A 14,466-nucleotide genomic window follows, 5' to 3' on the forward strand; every position below is an offset into this window, starting at 1 on the left:
CACATCTCTCTCTCCCCTTTGTTCTTAAAGGGACTTGCAGTGGGTGTGAATTCTGGGGTGAGGGGTTCTGTCTGTTCTTGTTTCTGTGTTCCTTTCGGCAGGGTCGAGTTTCTGCCCCACTCTTCTCTGACCACCACCATTTCTGATAAGAGGTGACGGCGACTCAAATCATTGTTCCCCTTTCACTGTGCCATCTTTCACATGCTGCTTTGAGGTTTATCTCTTGGATTTTGGTTTTCAGTTTATCTATGATTTTTCTTTGTATTTATCCCACTGGGGGGGTGGGTTCTGTGTTTCTTGAATTTACACACGTTAACTTTTCAACAAAAATTGGGAAATTTCAGCCATTGTTTCTCCACATATGTCTTCTTCCTTCTGTGACCCCACTTACACCCACGCTGGACCTGATGTGGTTTCACACACCCCTCAGGCGCTGCTCTTTTTCTTTTCGAATCTTTTCCTTTCTTTTCTTCAGTTTGTGTAACTTCTGTTGATGTGTCTTCAAGTTCACTGACTCTTCCTCTTGTTATCTCCATTCTGTGGTTAAGCCCATCTGGTAAATTTTTTTGGTGAATTTTTATTTCAGATATTTTATTCTTTAGTTCTAGAATGTCCATTTGGCTTTTTTCATAAATTCTACTTCTCTGCTGAGATTTCTTATGTTTGCATTCATTATGAGTATACTTTCCTTTGCATGACTGAGCATGGTTTTAATGGTTAAAAATTTCAAGTGCTAAGTCTAACATCTGGATCATCTCAGAGTCTTTGCTCTTGAGAAAGGTCACACTTTCCTATTTCTCCATATGTTGAATAAGATTGGGTGGGCTTCCTGGACATTATGAACGTTATGGTGTGTGGAGATTCTGGATTCTGTTACATTTTGTTTTCCTGTTTGAGCACAGGGTAGACTTGGGTGGACTCTGTCTGCTGGGCAGCAGTTTAAATCTCAGTTTGGCTCTTTTATTCTGAGCCAGGCTCTTAGCAGCCTGCTCTACTCTTGTATCATCAGGGTCAGCCAGAGAGTCGGGCATAATTTATAAACAGAGCTTAAAGCCTCCACATTCTGGCTCTGTCCTCTACAGAAATCTCCCTTTATTTCCCAGTGGCGTCAGTCACTCAGACCTCCCTCTGCTCTCTGGTTCTTCAGGCTGGAAAGGCTGCTGGTTTTCTATCAGTGTTTTATCTACCTTATGTGGCACCAACTTCAGCCTTCACTCAGGTGAGAAGCTGAAAACATGGGAACATTTCCCCATGCTATTTCTGTTTCCAAGAGTTGACTCCTCTCCAGAGTCTGGTTGCTTAGTTTCATTCTCCAGGGCATTTGGGTACTTCATTTAGTTATTTATTCATTAATTTATTGACTTGTTTAACACTGTCCGGTGTTCATAGTTGATGTCTCTAGGAAAGCTGGTCTACTGGCAGCTAATTCACTCACATGAGAAGCAGAACTCCCGAGAGGCTCACTTGGATGCTCTTGCAAGCACATCCTTAGATCACAGCTAGGACCAGCACAACAAACATCCTCCCAGCCGCCTTCCCACCTACCCAGCTGCAGTGATAATGCTCTTTTTTGAGCGTCCATAGTCCCTCTGCTTGCTTCTATTGTAAACAGTCCCTCCTATGGGACCTAACATATGGCAGGCACTTGACAAATAAATGACTGTTGGATGGAGAAATTACCAGCACTTCTTTCCCACCTCTGTACCCCAAGAGCACACAGTAGGTGCTCAGTAAATGCTGAATGACAAGAAGAGGCAGAGACATCAGTGTAACAGAACCCTGAATACTCTCCCAACTCCTACTACATGCTAAGTAGCTTCATTTGTGTCCAATTCTTTGCGACCCCAGTGGACTATAGCCCACCAGACTCCTCTGTCTATGGAATTTTCCAGGCAATAATACTGGAGTGGGTTGTCATGCCCTTATCCAGGGGATCTTCCTGACCCAGGGACTGAACCCACGTCTCTTACGTTTCCTGCATTGGCAGGCGGGTTCTTTTACCACTAGTGCCACTTGGGAAGCCCAACTCCTACTGCAGGTCTGGGTGAATCTTCAGCCTGATGTGAGAGAGTCCACGTGAGGCAGATATGAGTGACAAGAGGCCATCTAGACTTGGCTAGGAAGTAGCCAGACTGTCCAGGATACTGCTAGGCAGGACGAGAAGACACTGTCCCAGGAGGCGGACACAAGGACGCAGGAGGAAAGGGAGGCGGGCTTAGAACTCTGAGCTTGTACTTGTCCTTGAGCCCTGAACTACAGAAGCTCCAGACTTCGGGAGGTCACGGCTCTGGTGCCGGGTCAGCCACGGTCTTTATTGTTCCTCCATTAACCCCGCGCTTAGTCATGTTCTCTTTGCAAACTGTCAGTCTGGGGAACCGAGGGAAAGACTCGCGTTTATACTCCGGCTTACACAGAAGCCAGAGACTTAAAGGCCAGGACGCGAAGCGAAGGTAGAAGTCGGGGGCACACACCTGGAGACTGCTTGTGCAGCCACTCCGCCCCGCCTGGAGAGTCTCCCAGCTGTTACTTGCGAAAGACCCAGTGAGGGTTCTGGGTTTTACTTTTAATGAATAATATTACTTCTATTTCTTGACATACACATTCATAGTCAAAATGAAACAGGCACCAAAAAAAAAAAGTCTTCTCTAGAATTTCAGACTCACTCCATCTCCCCACCCTCCATTCCCTATCCCAGGAATTCCTGCTCTTCCAGCCCCTCCCAACCCTTAGCTGCCTCAGTCATCAGAGGGTAGAAACAATCAGAAAGTTCAGTCGACAAGACGACCTGATCACACGCAAATCTGCTACAAGGGGTTAGAGCACCAAGGGTGGAAAGGAGAACGGAACTTTCAAAACAGATTTGTACTCAGGAAGCGGAAACTCTTTTGGCAAATGTTTCCGCGAATATTCAGACACACAATCTGACTGTCCATGTGGTCCCAGCAAGCAGGGTGTCCACAGTGGATGCAAACCCACATGAGAGGCAATCACGGTGCTATCACCTGCTCAGGCCATGGTGCGTTGAGTTTGAGAGGCTGTTGCCTGTTACGAGTGCAGTTCAAGTGACGGGATTTCCTTTCAGTTTCTTAAGTGACAGGAATACTGTGAAAATGAAGGATGCTCCAAGGATGTGCGGACACTGAGGGCAGAGACTGTTCCGGAGACAGGGACTCAGACAGAGGTGGGATTGGAAGCCGGGGAGCATCTCCAGCACACGGTCCCAGCATTAACGGCCCAATGCCGGGGCCCAGGGCTGACTCCAGAGCAGCAAACGTGACCCCAGGTGGTAATGGGTGCTTCCCAAGTGTCACCGAGAAAGAGAACCTGACTGGAGAGCTACCAGCTGCGGTCATGTTACTAAGCGACTTCCACACATTATCCTTTTTTAAGCAGCGCAACAACTCCTCAACAGAAATATGACCGGGTCCATCTTACAAAGGAGGAGATCAAAGTTTAGGAAGGCTAAGTAAAACAACCGTTTGCCAGAAAGACCCGGCTGTGAGTGGTGGAGCAAGGGCTTGAACGTGTGTCGGCCTGACACCGAGAGATGACCGTCTCCTCACTCCGCGGAGGGAGAGCCTGGAGAGTGTCAGCTGCGGCATTTACAGGTTCACTTACAAAGGAGGAGCCTGGAGCCCAGAGACACCAGCACCTGTCCCCAGGGATGGCCTGAGCACAACCCAAATAACTCCAGCGGGGGTACTGCCCAGGGATGCTCGGTATCCAGTGACAACAGCCCAGCGCGTGGCTGAGTCTGGACTCACAGTTGAGACCGGGTCTGGGTGCTCCCTGAGGCTTTGTGGCCCATATATTTGGGGCAGGTTGACAGTGGGGACAGAGGCTCTGTGAGCCAGCTACTACATAACAATCATCCAAAATGGGGTGGCCAATGACAAAACAAACAAACATTTGTCCTTGAACCAGTGGGTCTGCGGGTCAAGCGCAGTTTGGCTGATGTAAGATGGCCTTGGCGGGAGGTTCCTGGTTCAGCCCGCAGGGCGGCTGGAGGCCCATTTCACGTGCATTCACTCTGGGGACCACGCGGAAGGGACAGCAGCTGCCCCGGGGGAAGCTCTTCTAACAGCCGATCGCTGGAGCCCAAGGCCACGCTGGACCCACAGCTGCTGCTCAGGCTATCTCCACCACACTCCGCGTCCAGCACCACTGGGTAAGTATCCCCTGAGCACTGGAGAGCAGAGAGGGAGGGCCGTGAAGAGGGGGTGGAGGACAGCAAGTGTGTGAGCCCTGAGGTCCTTTCCAGCTCCTTGAGTCTATGGGATCCTGTACATTTGGTGGCAACGCTGTGACCTCTAGAAAGATACCACTATCACAGTCCAAGCACTCTCCCAAATCTAGACACGCTTAACCCTCAGGCGAGACCTCTCCGGTCCACCTGATCCAGTTCCACCTGACCCATGGGTGATGGTGCTGAAAATGTTTCCAAAAACAATCTATCCCCCCATCTTCTGGACCTTCAAAACACACTGAGGGTTTGATAACCGCAGTCACCAAGCTGTAAAACAGGGGGGCTTTTTCTTTCCTTTCCTGCTGCAGGCGTGATGATGACAATGAAAACAGTGACAATATGATTTGGTTTAGTGGAGTTTTTTAAACTATATTATTCCCCTAGAACGACAAGACTAAAATTGTGTTTAAAAGGCTCCGAGTGACAAAATGCTGAGCCTCAACGCAACCTTCAGAAATGATGAAAGGAGAATAAAAGACAAGGTGACCTGACAGCTTTCAGTAACGGGGGGATTTCCGGGGTGACTCGCAAATGGACCAGGCATGTCTAACCTTGGAGGCAAACCCCCAGAACCTAGTGTACTTTTTTGCACACATGTAAAATCTTAGCACGTTCCATGGGCAAATGAATCCAGTACTTTAGTAACAAGCTGTGAAGACTGCAGTTGAAAGTGGACAAGCCAGTCCTCCTTTAGAGGAGACTGTTCTTAAGTCCTGGAATCACGTCTGGTGTTCAAAGGGCAGGTGGAGACAAACCACGGGGCCCAAAGCCTAGCACAAGGTCAAGGTGGCGGGAGAAGCTGCCGCTGGATGGGGACGGCCACGCTCTCCTCTGTGCGAGTCTGAAATTATTTCTCCCTTCTCAGTTTCAAAAGCAGATACGTTTTTAACATATAAACTTAACGCAAGTCCAATTATGATCTTAATAACGCATTTGGGAGGTAACTATATGGATAGAGTTTATATGGAAAGATATAAATCTGGCCTGAGAGTAGCCAAGAAAATATAAGAAGGAGAAAAAATAAGGAAAGATCTGTTTTACTAAAATAAAAAGATTACATTGATATAGAAAAAGATGTATAGAACTGTGCAACAAAATGGGAATTTTAAGATGTATGCCTTAGTATAATGAGAATTTCACAAACGACAAAGGGAAAAGATAGAAGAGCCTCATTTTACACAGTACAAAAAAATTAACTCCATATGGATTAGGCATTCATGTTTAAAAAATAAAGCAGTAAAAAATTCTTGCAAGAAAGTCTAGATTATCTGTAAAGTATGAGAGGGAGACCCCCAGGGACCGGGGAAGAATGCAAACTTATTAAGCAAGACTACAAAACTAGAATTTATCTTTAATAAAAGAAAAGAGGAAAAAAGAATGGAAGATAGACATATTGGGTTGTACAAAAATCTTACAACACTTTAATGGCAAAAGATATAATAAAACAAAGAGACAAATGATAGATTTTATAAATATATTTGTAGTGCGGAAGACAAAGAGCTAATACATTATTAATTAATTCAAGAGCTACTGGGGGACATTGACATGCGAGACACTATTCAAGCCATCAGGAACACAAAGGTGAACAAAATATCCAAACCCTGCCCTGGAGTGCCAGGCTCTACTAAAAGGGCTAACCTATTGTATTGAGTTGCTTGTGTTCCCAGAAACATATGCTTAAATCTTAACCCAGTTTCCTGCACATGTGACCTTTAATGAAACAAGGTCTTTGCAGATGTAATCAAGTTACCATGAGGTCATACTGGATTGGGCTTCCCAGATGGCTCAGCGGTAAAGAATCCCTCTGCTGATGCCAGAGATGCAGGTTTGATCCTTGGGTAGGGAAGATCCCCTGGAGGAGGAAATGGCAACCCACTCCAGTATTCTTGCCTGGAGAATCTCATGGACAGAGAAGCCTGGCGGGCTACAGTCCATGGGGTCGCAAAGGGTCAGACGTGGCTGAGTGACTGAGCAGGCACGCATGCACACACTGGACTAGGGGTGAGCCTAAGTCCAAGGACTGAAGTCCTTAGAAGAAAGGACTCTGGACACAGAGCGAGGACAACACAGGTGAAGACACAGACATGAGGAAGAGGCCAGAGGTCAGAGTGAGGGCAGCTTAGCCATCCGAGGACACCAAGGACCGCCAGCAGCACTGGAAGCTGGAGCCGGCAGGGAAGGGTCCTCACATAGATGAACCATGGCAGGGGGCAGGACTCCGTGACGCCCGCATTTCAGGTTTCTGGCCCCAGCACTGTGGGAGAAGAGATTTCTGTGGTTCAAGCCACCTGGTTTGTGGTAACTTGTTACAAATTCCTAGGAAACTACTACACAAGTATCAGCCCATTTAATCCTTATCAGTATCCTACAATCCTCGGAGAAGGAAATAGCAAACCACTCCAGTATCCTTGCCTGGAGAATCCCATGGACCGAGGAGCCTGGTGGGCTGTGGTCCCTGGGGCAGCAAAGAGTCGGGAACGACTGAGTGACTGACACAGACTATCCTACAATGTCTCTACTAAAGCGATCCCCACCGAGGGGTAAGGAAACAGGCAGGGAGAGCCCTGCCCGGGAGCACACAGCTGTCAGGCGACAGAGCTGGGACTTGACTCCCAGCACCCACTCCAGTATTCTGGTCTGGAGAATTCCATGGGCTGTATAGTCCGTGGGGCTGCAGAGAGTCAGACGTGACTGAGCGACTTTCACTTTGAGACTTTGAGCGTGGCTCGGAGTTGAGGTTTGAGACGAGATCAGGCGCATACAGGGTGGTGTGACGGCAGACGGCGTTTTAAAACGCAATTCTCCAATGCTCCAGAATTGATTGGGTTCATTCAAAAAATACTGAGCACTTATTTTATGCTGTGCCCTGTTTCAGATGCTTGGGACAGGGCAGGGAATACAAAGGGCACAGATAGCTGCCCGAGTGATAGGTACACCTCAGGGAGGAGGGCAGGCCTGCAGGGGTTGGGGGAGAACCAGGCTGGAGCTGATGCAAACAAGATAGTGGTTAGGGAAGAGCCGTGGCAGCCTGGGGTTGGGGCGGGGTGGGGTAAAGGCTGGCGTCAGATTAAGAGAGACTCAGAGCCTTATGGGGAGGAAGTCCCAGGGGTGACAATCTAGAGGATGTGGGTGAAGTGGGAGTCCCGGGCTTCTTATGGAACCAGGTAAATAACGATGTCTATTGCAAACCTCTTCTAAGCTGACAAGAGGGCAAAGAATGTGAATAGACAATTCACAGAAGAACAAATCCGAGTGGCCAAGGAGAAAAACCGCAGAAGAAGCCCACATTCACTGGCGGTCACAGAAATGAATGCAAATTTAAACTGAGCGATCACTTTAAAACTATCAGACCAGCAAAAACTAAAAAGAGCTATAATGCTATATAACAGGGGTTAGAGAAAAAGATACTCTCATACACAGCTGTTAGAAATATGAAATGCTGTAGCGTTATGTTTTTTTTAAAGCACACAGACAACATGTGTTAAAACAAAATATACATTATCTTAGACCAAGCAATCCTACCCCAGGGAATCCATCCCATAGAGATGAAAGCATCACTACATAGAGATACATAAAGAATGATCGTTTAAAGAGGGGGAAAAGAGAGAAAAAGAAGTGAATGCCCATCAAAAAGGGAAGGGTTGGTGTTCAGCTTGCAGTTCTTTGCTTCCACTGAGAACAAACAGAAAGCCAGACAAAAGACAGCAAAACATCTGTCTGACATACAGACAGCTGCTGAGACAACAAGGGCTCAAAGGGACACAAGTCAGAGTGAAGGGGAACCTCAGAACTCGGAAGAGAAGGAGGTCACGGACCCATTCTGGGAGCAGAGCCAGGGTTCAGGATCGGGGCTGAAGGCCCAGGCAGGCGGTCACCACCAGCGGAGAGAGAAGCAAGCAGAGCTCACGGGACTGCAGAGACCAGAAGCAGAGACTTGACTTTTCAGTTTCCTGGTGAGAAGGGAAAACAGAAGACGGACCCTGATGCTGTCGGTTTTCCCCTCAAGGTACTCGCTGAATTCAGAAGCCATGGGGTGGGGATTGACAGAAGGCTAAGGAATCAAAGCAGAAAGCCTCAGAAAAGCTGAAGGGACTTTTTTTGGGGGGGTCACCTTTTTGAGTCCTGACGAAACTAAGGTTAGACAGAGTTCAGGACTTCTCAGGGTTGAGGACTCAAAGAATAGCCCATGCTCTGAGTTAAAAGAGCTTCCCCAGTGGCTCGCTAATAAAGAATCCACCTACTAAAGCAGGAGACACAGGAGACGCAGGTTCAATCCCTGGGTCAGGAGGATCCCCTGGATAGGAAATGGCAACCCACTCCAGTATTCTTGCCTGGAGAATCCCATGGACAGAGGAGCCTGGCGGGCTACAGTCAACGGGGTCACAAAGAGTTGGACACGACTGGAGTGACAGCACACGGGCATCAGTTCAGTTCAGTCCAGTGGCTCGTTGTGTCCGACTCTTTGTGACCCCATTGACTGCAGCACGCCAGGCCTCCCTGTCCGTCACCAACTCCCGGAGCTTGCTCAAACTCATGTCCATCGAGTCGATGAAGTCATCCAACCATTTCATCTTCTGTCGTCCCCTTCTCCTCTGCCTTCAATCTTTCCCAGCATCAGGGTCGTTTCCAAGGAGTCAGTTTTTTGCATCAGGTGGTCAAAGTACTGGAGTTTCAGCATCAGTCTGTCCAATGAATATTCAGGACTGATTTCCTTGAGGATGGACTGGTTGGGTCTCCTTACAGTCCAAGGGACTCTCAAGAGTCTTCTCCAACACCACAGTTCAAAAGCATCAATTCTTTGGTGCTCAGCTTTCTTTATAGTCCAACTCTCACATCCATACATGACCACTGGAAAAACCATAGCCTTGACTAGATGGACATTTGTTGGCAAAGTAAAGATGTCTCTGCTTTTAATATACTGTTTAGGTTGGTCATAGCTTTTCTTCCAAGGAGCAAGTGTCTCTTCATTTCATGGTTGCAGTCACCAACTGCAGTGATTCTGGAGCCCCCAAAAGTAAAGTCTGTCACTGTTTCTATTGTTTTCCTATCTATCTGCCATGAAGTGATGGGACTGGATGCCATGATCTTATTTTTCTGAATGTTGAGTTTTAAGCCAACTTTTTCATTCTCCTCTTTCCCTTTCATCAAGAGGCTCTTTAGTTCTTCACTTTCTGCCATAAGGGTGATGTTATCTGCATATTGATATTTCTCCCAGCAATCTTGATTCCAGCTTGTGCTTCATCCAGCCCAGCGTTTCTCATGATGTACTCTGCATATAAGTTAAATAAGCAGGGTGACGTACTCCTTTCCTGATTTGGAATCAGTCTATTGTTTCATGTCCTGTTCTAACTGTTGTTTCTTGACCTGCATACAGATTTCTCAGAAGGCAGATCAGGTAGTCTGGTATTCCCATCTCTTTCAGAATTTTCCACAGTTTGTTGTGATCCACACAGTCAAAGGCTTTGGCATAGTCAATATAGCAGAAGCAGATGTTTTTCTGGAATTCTCTTACTTTTTCGATGATCCAACGGATGTTGGCAATTTGATCTCTGGTTCCTCTGCCTTTTCTAAAAAAACTTTGAGGACTACATGATAGAAGGGATTTTTTTTGGTTGGTTGGTTGGTTGGTTTTGTTGTTGGAGTATTCCACATGCCACAGGGCAACTAAGCCTGTGTGCCACAACCACTGAAGCCTAGGTGCCCTGAAGCCCATGCTCCACAACGAGAGAAGCCACCACAATGAGAAGCCCAAGCACTGCAACTAGAGAATAGGCCGTGCTCATTGCAACTAGAGAAAGTCCATGCACAGCAAGGAAGATCCAGTCCAGCTAAAAATAATAATAAATTAATTGAAAAAAATTAGTCCAGGTGCAAGCACACAAAAATGTAAGATAGAAAGAAATAGCATGGGTAAACATGCAGATACATAGGATATCTTATTTACCATAAAAATAGCATCCCATGGGATTCAGCATAGAAGTAAAATTTAAATGCATGACAATAGTAACATAAAAGATAGGAAGGGGTGAATGAAATTATTTTTATATCTAGCATTGCTAGAGAAGTGGTAAAAATAACAACATATTTAACTACACACAATAAGACAAGGATTCATATCAAATCTCTCGGGCAGCCTCTAAAGACTGACGGAAGAACATATATACCAGTAGGCTGATAGAGGGGAAAAATGGAATGGTATAGATAGTTAAATAATCTAAAAGAAGGCAAGAATGGAAAGAAAAAGGTACATGAAACAGCTGGGTCAAATAGAAAAAAAATAGTAAGATGATATTCATAGATACAAAATCAACTCTGTGTGCTTATGTGCTCAGTCATGTCCAACTCTCTGTGACCCCATGAACTGTATCCACCAGGATCCTCCGCCCATGGGATTTCCCAGCAAGAATACTGGAGTGGGTTGCTAGTTCCTTCCCCAGTAAAGTCAACTCTATCAGTAATTAAATGTAAAACGAAGTGACTACTGCAAGTATAAGACTAAAGCTGTCACAGTCTGTTTTTTTTTAAATATCAGCTATATGCTGTCCATATGAGACTTAATTTAAATATAAGCACCCAGAAAATTTGAAGTAAAAGGATAGGAAAAAATATGCTATGCTAACATGAATCAAAAGAAAGCTGAAGTAACTATATTATTATCAGTCTAAAATAGACTTGAAGGCAAGTAGCATCACTCCATATCAACAATCATGTCATAATGATAAAGAAGACAATTCACAGGAAGCTTCAGCAATTCTGAGTCTATGTGTACCCCAAAATTTAGCTTCAGAGTGAGCAAGGCAACAATCAACAGAACTAAAAAGGATCTCACGAGACCAATCCACAATCAGTTGGGAGACCTCAACACATTTCTCTCAATAGCTAATGGGATGAGCAGGCAAAAAATCGTTAAGGAGACAAAAGGTCTGAAAAACACAATTAATAAAATCAACTTAATCGACCAGTTAGAACTAAAGGTCCATAATGGAGTACACATTATTTTCAAGTGCTTCTGGGACATTTACCAAAATTGTCTCTATACTGGGTCATAATCCAAGCCTCAGCATATTTAGAAGGATCAGTTGAAGTCATTAGGACTTTAAAATCACATCCTTTGATAGATCAGCTGGTAGAGCAGAGGACTGTAGGTTCAATGCATGTAGACTTTAAAACCTATTCTCTGATCACAGTGGAATCAATTTGAAAATCAATAATAAGAGATAAACTAGAAAATATCAACTGTGTGGAAATTAAACACTAAACAATTGGAGAAAAGAAATCACAACGGAAATTATAAAATATGTTGAACCGAATGACAATGAAAACACAGTATACCGAAACCTGTACCATGCAGCTAAGCCTGCTCCTAGAGGACAATGGATAGCCATCAATTCATACATTAGAGAGATAAAGGCTGGAAAGCAGTGATCTAACATTCTATCTCAAGAATTACAAAAGAAAAGCAAATTAAATCCCAAGCAGGTAGTAGGAAGAAAATAATGGAGATAACAGCAGAAATACAGAAATATAAAACAAATATACAAGAGAAAAATAACAAGTCAAATAAAGTTGTTACTTTGAAAAGAGAAAACTGACAGACCTCAACTTCTGCATTTGGGTAGGATGAAGCAATTCACAGCAAGCAAATATTCCCAATGAAAACAATTAGAAAAAATCAATTAAAAATAATAAAAACGCACCAGAAAGCTGCAAAAGCCATGAGGTTTCAAGGGACCAAAATCCCAAAGTGGAAAGGACTCATCTTTCAGTGTCAAGGGCTTCCTTGATAGCTCAGCTGGTAAGGAATCCGCCTGCAATGCAGGAGACCCTGGTTCGATTCCTGGGTCGGGAAGATCCGCTGGAGAAGGGATAGTCTACCCACTCCAGTATATTCTTGGGCTTCCCTTGTGGCTCAGCTGGTAAAGAATCTGCCCAAAATGCAGGAGACCTGGGTTCGATCCCTGGGTTGAGAAGATCCCCTGGAGAAGGGAAAGGCTACCCACTCCAGTATTCAGAGCCGGACACAACTGAGCAACTTTCACTTTCATACTTTCAGTGTCAAACTGAGGGTAGGCAATTGCATTTCCCCTGGGAACACCTGACGCTTCTGGGAGTAGACTTTGGACTGAGAAATAGGTTTGGGCCAGGCGGAGAGCCACTCCAGCAGAGCATTCACTAGTTATGCGGTGCTGGAGTGGCAAAGTTGGAGACATAAGGGGGCAGGCTCAGAGCATGTCTGGCTCCCCCTTCCAGACATTTGCTGATCTCTAGAACTGGCCAGGGCTGGAGTCTAATGACCTGAACTGAAAACTTAAAAAAGGACAGTGCAAGTCTCCACACTTAGGACACAAAGGCCCGACAGGGAGGAAAGCCTTGAGAACACAGAGGCAAAAACAAAGCCCCAGAGGTGTGGTCCATCAACACTGAGGGTCTGCAGCTGCCCGGCCCTGGAGGAACTGGCCAATTTGGGCATGGCCAGATGCCGAGAGGCTCCAGGTTTGGCATCTGTCAGAGAGTGATTGCTGGAAGATAGAGAAATAAATATGGACTTTTGATGGGTGTATAGAGCTTGGAACAACAAAACTGAAGATGTGAGGGACCTCAAACACACAACTGGTTCACCCCCTTAAAACATGTGTAAGATTAGGAAGTGGTAAGGAACAGCCAAGAGATGCTCAAGGGTGTTTGAGGGGCTAGGTTTAATTTAATCAGGGTCCCTGTCCCTAGATGGAGAAGACTGTGTGGGATTAGGAATTGATGGCAGTGAGTGGGGAGGTACCCATTCCCCAGATATATGCGTGTGACCAGCACCCAAAGGGCTTAAGGTATTCTGCTGGGAGGAAGCAAGGCGAGATGTCCTTGCCTTCAGGAAGGTGCAGAAGTAAGGGGCCGAGGCTGCTAAGAATCTGGGACACTGGGCTGGGCTGTTACAGACTCTGGCTTCCCTAATCTACGTCTTGGGGGCTCTGTGTGTGTTGGCTGATGAGCTCTGCAGCCTGTCTATCGCCAGGGACCTCTGCTGGGACTCCAGAAATGAGACTAAGAATAACAGTGTGCTGAACAATGTTCAGTGTATTTACTGAGGATGAAGAATAACAATTTGCCATTAGGAACAGCCAATTACAGGGAACCAGAATTGTAAAGCTGCCCTCAAATTTCTGATGGATGGAATAGCTCCATTAGTCTAATTACTCAATTAGACTAATCTTGACTTATGTGTCCTTGGGTGTTTAGTCATTTTATGTTCCCCATGGGTCACTAGTCCCAAGCTATGAAACTTCTGCTTTATCCACGTTCCCCATGTGGCTTAGTCCTATTCCAAGTATGGAACAGGCACCCTCACACTGTTTACTGAGAGAAAGTATGGCAGAGACTGTTGCATTTGCCTGCCTGATGTATATTCTCTCCTTCTCCCATAGGAACAGGACCTTGCTTTTTCTGGAGGTAGTAATGTACCCAGCCAAAAAGTGTGAATGTATATATATATATATATATATACACCTATATGTAAGTGGAAGCTTACAGTATATTACAACAAAATGTTAAGTTTGAGGAGCTTCCAAAAAACCCTTTAAAAAAGAAAGACTTCTCTGGCTCAAGTCTTTGCCCTTCCCTTTTGCCTTTCTTTGTGCCTGAAACATATATGTGATGGCTGGTGTTCCAGCAGCTATCTTGTATACATGAGGATAAGACTGAAAGAGTAAGAAGCTAGAAACAACCTGGATCTCTGAAGACACTGTAGAGCTGCTGCACTGACCCTATACCAACAGCCTCTGTACTCCTTTCTTATAGGAGAAAAACAGCCACTTGTAAAATTCAAGCTACTGTTTTGGGGGTTTGCTGCTAATTCAGCAAATGAAGGACAGGGAAAGGAGGAAAATGTATCTAGAGAAGGAATATAAAGACTATAGATCATCCTAAAATTCAAAAATGGTTTTCTGCAACATTACAAGTTCTTGACTCATTATTTAAACAAACTGACAAATTTAAAAACACAGGGAAGTCGCAGGATTTGCGGTGCAGATGCCAGAGCAATGAACTGGAAGAGGGGGATTTCCTGAGAGAAAGAATATGTGTTACAGGGTTGTTGTGAACAATGATTTAATGTATGATGCAAAATACACAGACCAGGGCCAGTACAATTCCAGAAAGAACAGTCCCTTTCCCTCCCACAGTGGAAATTGCATACTTAACCATGAAGAACACATTGAGTTCATGAAAAC

The 14,466-nt window shown here is 45.4% G+C and overlaps 1 protein-coding gene and 1 long non-coding RNA gene across 43 annotated transcripts in view; one reads left to right on the top strand and one right to left on the bottom strand.

The window, feature by feature from the left end:
• EFCAB6 (EF-hand calcium binding domain 6) overlaps positions 1-14,466 on the bottom strand; it is a 241,057-nt gene that overhangs the window by 97,338 nt on the left and 129,253 nt on the right. The gene's annotated exons all lie outside the window — the stretch shown is intronic.
• Positions 1-14,466, top strand: part of LOC145544749 (uncharacterized) — a 37,415-nt gene that overhangs the window by 4,294 nt on the left and 18,655 nt on the right. For 6 of the 12 annotated variants that reach the window (XR_014081621.1, XR_014081625.1, XR_014081622.1 and 3 more), the window contains one exon: positions 3,083-4,168. This is a non-coding gene — a long non-coding RNA (uncharacterized LOC145544749). Of the gene's footprint in view, positions 1-1,389; positions 4,169-14,466 lie in introns of those variants that run through there. The other 6 variants (XR_014081631.1, XR_014081627.1, XR_014081628.1 and 3 more) reach the window with 3 other exon arrangements.

The sequence above is a fragment of the Giraffa tippelskirchi genome, chromosome 4, assembly GCF_054371585.1.
Source record: "Giraffa tippelskirchi isolate mGirTip1 chromosome 4, T2T-mGirTip1v1.2.pri, whole genome shotgun sequence".
NCBI lineage: Eukaryota > Metazoa > Chordata > Mammalia > Artiodactyla > Giraffidae > Giraffa > Giraffa tippelskirchi.